General features: G+C 37.8%; 1 pseudogene; it reads left to right on the forward strand.

Annotated features, from left to right (window-relative positions):
- Window positions 1–1,781: 1,781 nt before the first annotated feature.
- On the forward strand, window positions 1,782–3,603 carry LOC129644406 (olfactory receptor 1030-like; annotated as a pseudogene).
- The last annotated feature ends 6,147 nt before the right edge of the window (window positions 3,604–9,750 follow it).

The raw sequence follows: 9,750 nt of genomic DNA on the forward strand, positions 1-9,750 counted from the left end.
CCTTATTATCTAAATGGCTCCCACAGGCGTTTGAGTTTTTGTTTTTTATCATATGTAGTATACAGCTTATAAAATAGCACATGACAACATTGAGAATCCACAATGAAAATAGATTGAATCTGTAGTGAAAAGTCTGGAACAAGAATTCCTCATTTTATTCTTTCATTATCATCTATATTGTCTGAACTGATAATCTTTTCCTGAAAGTATAATCCTTTCACTATAATTAGTATCATGTAAACTCTGCATTAAGAATGATTTTATCTCTATTGATTAGTTTTTTTTTTTTATAACTTCTGGACATTGTAAGTCTATAAAGAAGATAACTGAACTATTTATTATATAAAATGACCTAAATTGAATTAATTGAACTATATGCTGTTAGGAAGGTTAGAGTCAAATTTCTGTTCCACTAGCAGCACAAAGTTATGGAATTTTGTTATATGCTATAAACTCCTTAAGCGCTATCTTGGATAAATGAAAAATGAATAAATAAATGGATAAGCAAACAAAACAATGATCTAAGTTTTTGCCACTTCTTTTTTCCCCTATCCAAGTCTCTCTTGCTTTATTCACATAAACTGTTCTAAATGAAAAACTCTTCCTCTAATTCATAAAGGACTTTGCTATTTCTAAATCTGGAGTCTTTGTCTTTGGTCTATTCACATAGGAATACCACATCCTCCTGTATTGGGGGGACATAGTAGTAAAGTGGGATGTCCCCGGTGGCCGAGACTGTAAAGACTCTGGCTGCAATGTGGAAAACTCAGGTTCAATTCCTGGGTTCAGAAAATCCCCTGGAGAGGAGAATGACTACTTATGTTAGTATGCTTGCCTGGAGAATTCCATGAACAGAGGAGGCTGGCAGACTGTGTAATTCATGGGTTAGCAAAGAGTTAGAAATGAGTAATCAGTAAAATAGGCCTCAGTAATTTTCCTTCAAATTCCTATAATGTGGGACTCTCTAATATTCAGTGGTAAAGAATCCACCTGCCAATGCGGGAGTCACAGTTTCAATTCCTGGGACAGAAAAATCCCCTTAAGAAGGTAATGGCAACCCACTCCAGTATTCTTGCCTGGGAAATCCTATGGCCAGAGAAGACTGGCAGGCTATAGCCTATGGGGTCACAAAAGTGTTGAGCATGACTTAGCAACTAAACAACAACCACGATACAGTAAGTAGGAAATACAATTCTCAAACATCGAATTTCTAAATATGCACATACTGGGAAGCTTCCATGGTGGTCCAGTAGTTAAGACTCTGTGTTTCCACTGCAGGGGGCACAGGTCAGGTCCCTGATCCATGGCCAGGTAACTAAGATCCTGCATGTGGCATGACTAATAAACAAATAAATATGCACATACTTTTAAAGACTGCAAAAGTCTTTCCAAACATGTTCACCATTTTGCCCCGAACCATCCCTGGGACCAATGATGAATCCACAATTTTATAGCAATCTGTAAGTAACAGTTGGTGGTTGAAGCCAGTTTAAAATAAACTTTGGGTCATAATTCCCTCATTCCAAAATAAAATGGAGACACAGGAGCCATTCTGTTTGGGAGTCATCTGTGTACCCAGCTACTAGGGGTTATGACCTTATTAAAAGTCTTACCTCCTACAGTCTTAGACTATGTCTGATAATAGCAATGTGTGAATGAAACTGAGGGTAGAAGAAAAAGAGAGAAAATGAATACAAGAAAGAGAGAAGAAATGTATGATGGACTTCTCATTCACATCTTATTTTAATTTATCCAAGTGAACAATGCTGGCACCTAAGAAAATGGACAGAGGAAATTCCACCTTGGTGACTGAATTTGTTCTCTTGGGATTAACAGATTGTCCAGATCTTCAGTCCATCCTCTTTGTGCTGTTCCTGGGGATCTCTCTGATCATTGTGCAAGGGAACCTTGGGATGTTGCTATTGATCAGGATAGATTTGTACCTCCACAGCCCTATGTACTTTTTTTTTTGCCATTTGTCTTGCTTGGATTTGTGATATTACACTAACGTGACTCCCAAGATGTTGGTGAACTTAAAAAAAAAAAAAACATTTCCTATACTGCTTGCTTAATTCAGTGCTATTTTTTCATTGCCATGGTGATTACAGAATATTATATGCTAGCTGTGATGGCTTATGACAGGTACATGGCCATCTGTAATCCTTTGATTCATAGCAGCAAGATTTCCAAAGGGGTCTGCATTCACCTGATTGCTGGTCCATATATCTACAGGTTCCTTAGTGGCCTGATGGAAACCACATGGACATACCGCTTGATCTTCTGTGGCTCCAGTGTCATTAATCACTTCTATTGAGCTGACCCACCCTTCATTCGACTCTCCTGCTCTGACACTTACATTAAGGAGACATCTATGGTTGTGGTGGCAGGATTTAACCTCTCCAACTTTATTCTCATAATCCTCATCTCCAACATCTTCATTCTCACTGCCATCCTGAGGATGCACTCTGCTGAAGGCAGATGCAAAAAATTTTCTGCTTGTGACTGTGTTTTATGGGACCCTATTTTGTAAGTCTGTTAGACCTCCCAAAGACCAGTCAGTGGATCAGTCAAAAATCATTGCTGTTTTCCACACTTTTGTAAGCCCTATATTGAACCCCATCATTTATAGTTTGAGGAACAAGGATGTGAAACAAGCTTTTCAGAATGGTCAGAAGAAATGTACTTTTGAATTCAAATTGCAGTGTCTTTTTCTTTACATATTAAATAAAAGTTGTATTTATGGGAATTGAATCCAAGTTTAAGTGCATTCTTGAAAAGTCAATTTTAAATCCATGATTAAAAACTATAAGCTATGACAGAATAGTTAAAGACTCAGTTTATTATTTCACATGTGACACATGAGTGCATCGTGTGTAAAGTGAGTAAGTTGCTCATTCATGTCTGACTCTTTGTGACCCTATGGACTCTAGCCCACCAGGTTCCTCCATCCATGGGATTTTTCAGGCAAGAATACTGGAATGGGTTGCCATTTCCTTCTCCAGGGGATCTTCCTGACCCATGGATTGAAACTGGGTCTCCCACATTGCAGGCAGACTCTTTACAGTCTGAGCCACCAGGGGATCGTGTCAAAGGCTGGGAATTATATTTGTAGGTATTTCACTTTTACATTTATATCTGTATATATACATTAATTTTATATTAAAAAGTTACACATTCTCAGTAAAATGTTTAATATCGCAAAGAATATAAAGTAAAAGATTTCCTTCTCTTTGCCTCACTCTGATCTTCCATTCTCAATTCTCAAATTTACCATTATTAACAATGCTTCATATTTCCAGAATATTTGTCTATATCCACAAATCAATGTACGGCATGGCCATGTACAAAACTGTTAATAACACATGTTGACTATGGTGAGCTAAGTTTTAGTAGTTTATAATTTTGTGGTACTTACTATGCAAGTGCTTTGAACACATGGCTTAGAAGAATGTGATCACAACTGCTGCTAAGACTTGCTGTTAACTCAGGGAGGCAATGTATAATGGCATCCTCATGTCCATGACTGACATCCATTTTTTTTCTCCACTTGTGGCAGTCATTTTCAAAAAGACATTTTCCTCCTTAGGCCATAATGAGAAGTAAAAACTTCCAGACAATTTATTTTTATATATTAACTCCTGAAGCAAAGAATGGTTCATACAAAGATTTAGGGTTTTCCTCTGGAGGAATTGTATCATCTCTAGAGTTTATCAACATCATTCCAGCCGCCTAGGGTTTTCACACTTTCTCTCCTCTCTAGTAATCTATTTTTTTCAGGATGTGGCAGATATTTTCTGTCAATACCATAGTTCAAATTTTACCCACAATTGTCCTTTGTCACAATTAATTCTTATATATCCAATTTGATAATTAATTATGGTGACTTACCTGTAAATATTTTAATATTAAAGATGCCAGGAGAAATATCAATAACCTCAGATATGGAGATGACACCTCCCATATGGCAGAGGGTGAAGAGGAACTAAAAAGCCTCTTGATGAAAGTGAAAGTGGAGAGTGAAAAAGTTGGCTTAAAGCTCAACATTCAGAAAATGAAGATCATGGCATCCAGTCCCATTACTTCATGGGAAATAGATGGGGAAACAGTGGAAACAGCGTCAGACTTTATTTTTTTGGGCTCCAAAATCACTGCAGATGGTGACTGCAGCCATGAAATTAAAAGATGCTTACTCCTTGGAAGGAAAGTTATGACCAATCTAGATAGCATATTCAAAAGCAGAGACATTACTTTGCCAACAAAGGTCCGTCTAGTCAAGGTTTTTCCTGTGGTCATGTATGGATGTGAGAGTCATGTATGGATGTGGAAGAATTGATGCTTTTGAACTGTGGTGTTGGAGAAGACTCTTGAGAGTCCCTTGGACTGCAAGGAGATCCAACCAGTCCAGTCCATTCTAAAGGAGATCAGCCCTGGGTGTTCTTTAGAGGGAATGATGCTAAAGCTGAAACTCCAGTACTTTGGCCACCTCATGCGAAGAGTTGACTCATTGGAAAAGACTCTGATGCTGGGAGGGATTGGGGGCAGGAGGAGAAGGGGACAACAGAGGATGAGATAGCTGGATGGCATCACTGACTCGATGGACGTGAGTCTGAGTGAACTCCGGGAGTTGGTGATGGACAGGGAGGCCTGGCATGCTGCAATTCATGGCTTCGCAAAGAGTCAGACACGACTGAGAGACTGAACTGAACCTGTAAGTATTTTAATATTAAAGATGCAAATATTAATACTAGCTGATTTGAAGTCCCATAGCCCAGGCAAAGTTGATGAATGCTTAGTGGGTATCTACAATGAGCCACAAACTGGTTCACATACCAGTGAAATTGCAAGGAACACTAGTGTTGCACAGTTTTATGAAACTGTAAGGATACAAGCCAAACATTTTTTGTGTGTGTTAGGTGCTATAATAAAGAAAATGAAAGAGCTGATGTTATAGAGGAAAGAATACATTTATTCTGAATGAATCGAAGTGAGTCTTTTAATTGCACAAAACAGGAACTTGTTCACTTTATGTGCACTTGTCAAAATATACCCATAAGTCCCAGTTCAATATTATGTCAGGCCAGGCAGGGTGTGAACAAAATCACTGTTGGATGTTACTTTCAAAGGAAAAGGATGGCATGAATATTATTACCCTCAACTGACACCTTTTTTTCCTCATTCATATTTCAAAGCATCCTTTTCACCTTAGACCTATTTTTGCTCAATATTTCTTCCAGAGTAATGTTTTTATAGTTATTAATTGCTATGCTATCCCATACAATTATTTCAATCTTTTCATTACCATATATTGTTATTGAAATAACTTTAATTTGAAAGTTAGATTTCCTATAAATTATGTTAAAACATACATACAAATAAATAACTATTCTTTTAACTTTTAACATTCAGTTTATAGCTTGTTGAATTCTACTTAAATATCTAGAGATCTATTGTTTTTAAGCATACAAACATATTCAGTTGTGTAAAACTAGGACTTTTATTATTTCAAATGTTGTGATTGAAGGGTCTATGTCTCTATCTTTACAATATAGCCAGGTTTGACACTAAATAAAGACTCAGTAATGATTGTAGCATTAAAAAATGCCCATTTTAAACTAATACAATTATGTAAAATTTAAAAATAAAATAAAATTTAAAAATAAATAAATAAAATGAATACCAAATAAATATATAAATAAATAATAAATTCCATATATATGCATTAAAAAAAAAAAGAAAGTGAATAAAGTGTCTCCATTTTTACATATATAAGAAAGTTTTTGAAAGGACCAAGTGACTCTGAAGAAGCATTATTTTTACGCCAACAGTATGTTCAGAAATTCAGGTGACCCACGTTGTCACTGATATTTATAACTGGCACTAGCAATATGGTGCTCATAGTTATGCACTCATGCACACAAGTTTGAGTAATAAGAGGATTTCACCCACTACTTTCATGAATTGTTGTTACACTATCTAATTATCTCATCCTCTGCCACCCTCTTCTTCTCCTACTACCCCATGGACTGCAGCACACCAGGCTTCCCTGTCCTTTACCATCTCTCAGAGCTTGCTCAAACTCATGCCATCCAACTATCTCATCCTGTGTCAGCCCCTTCTTCTGCTGCCTTCAGTCTTTCCCAGGATCAGGGTCTTTTCCAAAGACTCTGCTCTTTGCATCAAGTGGACAAATTTTGGAGCTTTAACTTCAGCATCAGTCCTTCCAATGAATATTCAGGACTGATCCTTTAGGATGGACTGGTTTGATCTCCTTGATGTCCAAGGAACTCTCAAGAATCTCCTCCAGTACCACAATTCAAAATTATCAATTCTTTGACATGCAGCCTTCTCTATGATCCAACTCTCACATCCATACATGACTATTGGAAAAGCCATAGCTTTGACTATATGGACGTCCATCAGCAAAATGATGTCTTTACTTTTTAATACGCTGTCTAGATTGGTCTTAGCTTTCCTTCCAAGGAGCAAGTGTCTTTTAATTTCATGGATGCAGTCACCATCCACAGTGATTTTGGAGCCCCCAAAAATATAAAGTCTGTAACTTATTTTCAAATTCTATTTGCTGTAATGTGATGGTACTGGATGTCATGATCTTAATTCTTTGAATGTTGAATTTCAAGCCAGCTTTTTATTTTTTAATTGGAGGCTAATTAATTTACAATATTGTGGTAGTTTTTGCCATACATTGACATAAATCAGCCATGGGTGTACATGTGTTCCCTGTCCTGAGCCCCACTCCCACCTCCCTCCCCATCCTATCCCTCAGGGTCATCCCAATGCACCAGCCTTGAGCACCCTGCCTCTTGCATCTAACCTGGACTGGCGATCTATTTCATACATGATAATATACATGTTTCAATGTTATTTTCTCAAATCAAGCCAGCTTTTTCACTCTTCTCTTTCACCCTCATCAAGAGACTCTTGCACTTTCTGCCATTTCTGGTATTATCTCCATATCTGATGCACTTCAGAAGAATAAGTAACTATGGTAACATAGCTGCATTTTCCTTCCCACCAATCAGAAAGATCATTGGCTCTAACTAGTAGTTTTCTTTAATGAAAACCAGTCCTGGTGTATTTAAACAAATAGTTGCATATTCCAGGGAACAGTAATGCTATAAGTCTAATATTTTTATTCATACATATTTTCTTTGGAGTAGTGGATATTTGATGGAGAAGGCAATGGCATCCCACTCCAGTACTCTTGCCTGGAAAATCCCATGGATGGAGGAGCCTGGAAGGCTGCAGTCCATGGGGTCACTGACGGTCAGACACGACTGAGCGACTTCACTTTCACTTTTCACTTTCATGCATTGGAGAAGGAAATGGCAACCCACTTCAGTGTTCTTGCCTGGAGAATCCCAGGTATGGGGGAGCCTGGTGGGCTGCTGTCTATGGAGTCGCACAGAGTTGGACACGACTTAAGTGACTTAGCAGCAGCAGTAGCAGCAGTGGATATTTGAAGAATATTTAGACTTTCACACTCACACACGTACACACGGAGAAGAGAGAAATAAATAATAATACTATTCAAAGATCAGGCACTGTTTTAATACTGGCTTGGCCAAAATGTTCATTCGAGTTCTTCCATCACATGTTGCAGAAAACCTGAATGATCTTTCTGGCCAACTTAATATCTGTTGTTTCACTTAATGTCTTCACTAATACTATTATTTCAGTATTATAGCTCCTATTTCAGAAATGAGCATATACAGACCACAGATTACTCACATAAAATCACATAACTTAGACTGGTGACTTGTTTCATATATGATATTATACATGTTTCAATGCCATTCTCCCAAATCATCCCACCCTCTCCCTCTCCCACAGAGTCCAAAAGACTGTTCTGTACATCAGTGTCTCTTTTGCTGTCGACGACCCAGAGGGATGGTATGGGGAGGGAGGAGGGCAGAGGGTTCAGGATGGGGAACACATGTATACCTGTGGTGGATTCATTTTGATATATGGCAAAACCAATACAATATAGTAAAGTTAAAAAATTAAAAAAAATAATAAACTACCAAAAAAATCACATAACTTAGAAGACTATTTCAAATATGTTTGACTTCCAAGTTTATTGTTTTTTTGTTTTTGTTTTTATCTACTAATCCATCCCTTTCTTACTATAGTTTGTTGAAGACAAAAACCACGCAATGAATAAAGCTATCATTTTCAGTCTTCCAATAATGCTATTGGTCACGAACCTCATTCCATAGTTCATCAGGCACTCTATCTATCAGATCTAGGCCCTTAAATATATTTCTCACTTCCACTGTATAATCATAAGGGATTTGATTTAGGTCATACCTGAATGGTCTAGTGGTTTTCCCTACTTTCTTCAATTTAAGTCTGAATTTGGCAATAACGAGTTCATGGTCTGAGCTACAGTCAGCTCCTGGTCTTGTTTTTGCTGACTGTATAGAGCTTCTCCATCTTTGGCTGTAAAGAATATAATCAATCTGAGTTCGGTGTTGACCATCTGGTGATGTCCATGTATAGAGTCTTCTCTTGTGTTGTTGGAAGAGGGTGTTTGCTATGACCAGTGAATTTTCTTGGCAAAACTCTATTAGTCTTTGCCCTGCTTCATTCTGTATTCCAAGGCCAAATTTGCCTGTTACTCCAGGTGTTTCATGACTTCCTACTTTTGCATTCCATTCCCCTATAATGAAAAGGACATCTTTTTTGGGTGTTAATTCTCAAAGGTCTTGTAGGTCTTCATAGAACCATTCAACTTCGGCTTCTTCAGCGTTGCTGGTTGGGGCATAGACTTGGGTTACTTTGATATTGAATGGTTTGCCTTGGAAATGAACAGAGATTATTCTGTCATTTTTGAGATTGCATCCAAGTACTGCATTTCGGACTCTTTTGTTGACCATGATGGCCAGTCCATTTCTTCTGAGGGATTCCTGCCTGCAGTAGTAGATATAATGGTCATCTGAGTTAAATTCACCCATTCCAGTCCATTTCAGTTCACTGATTCCTAGAATGTAGACCTTCACTCTTGCCATCTCTTGTTTGACCACTTCCAATTTGCCTTGATTCATGGACCTGAAGCCAAAGATGGAAAAGCTCTATACATTCAGCAAAAACAAGACCAGGAGCTGACTGTGGCTCAGACAATGAACTCATTATTGCCAAATTCAGACTTAAATTGAAGAAAGTAGGGGAAACCACTAGACCATTCAGGTATGACCTAAATCAAATCCCTTATGATTATACAGTGGAAGTGAGAAATAGATTTAAGGGCCTAGATCTGATAGATAGAGTGCCTGATGAACTATGGACTGAGGTTCGTGACATTGTACAGGAGACAGGGATCAAGACCATTCCCATAGAAAAGAAATGCAAAAAAGCAAAATGGCTGTCTGGGGAGGCCTTACAAATAGCTGTGAAAAGAAGAGAAGCGAAAAGCAAAGGAGAAAAGGAAAGATATAAGCATCTGAATGCAGAGTTCCAAAGAATAGCAAGAAGAGATAAGAAAGCCTTCATCAGTGATCAATGAAAAGAAATAGAGGAAAACAACAGAATGGGAAAGACTAGGGATCTTTTCAAGAAAATCAGAGATACAAAAAGGAACATTACATGCAAAGATGAGCTCGATAAAGGACAGAAATTGTATGGACCTAACAGAAGCAGAAGATATTAAAAAGAGATGGCAAGAGTACACAGAAGACCTGTACAAAAAAGCTCTTCACGACCCAGATAATCACAATGGTGTGATCACTGACC

The sequence above is a fragment of the Bubalus kerabau genome, chromosome 2 (genome assembly GCF_029407905.1).
Source record: "Bubalus kerabau isolate K-KA32 ecotype Philippines breed swamp buffalo chromosome 2, PCC_UOA_SB_1v2, whole genome shotgun sequence".
NCBI lineage: Eukaryota > Metazoa > Chordata > Mammalia > Artiodactyla > Bovidae > Bubalus > Bubalus kerabau.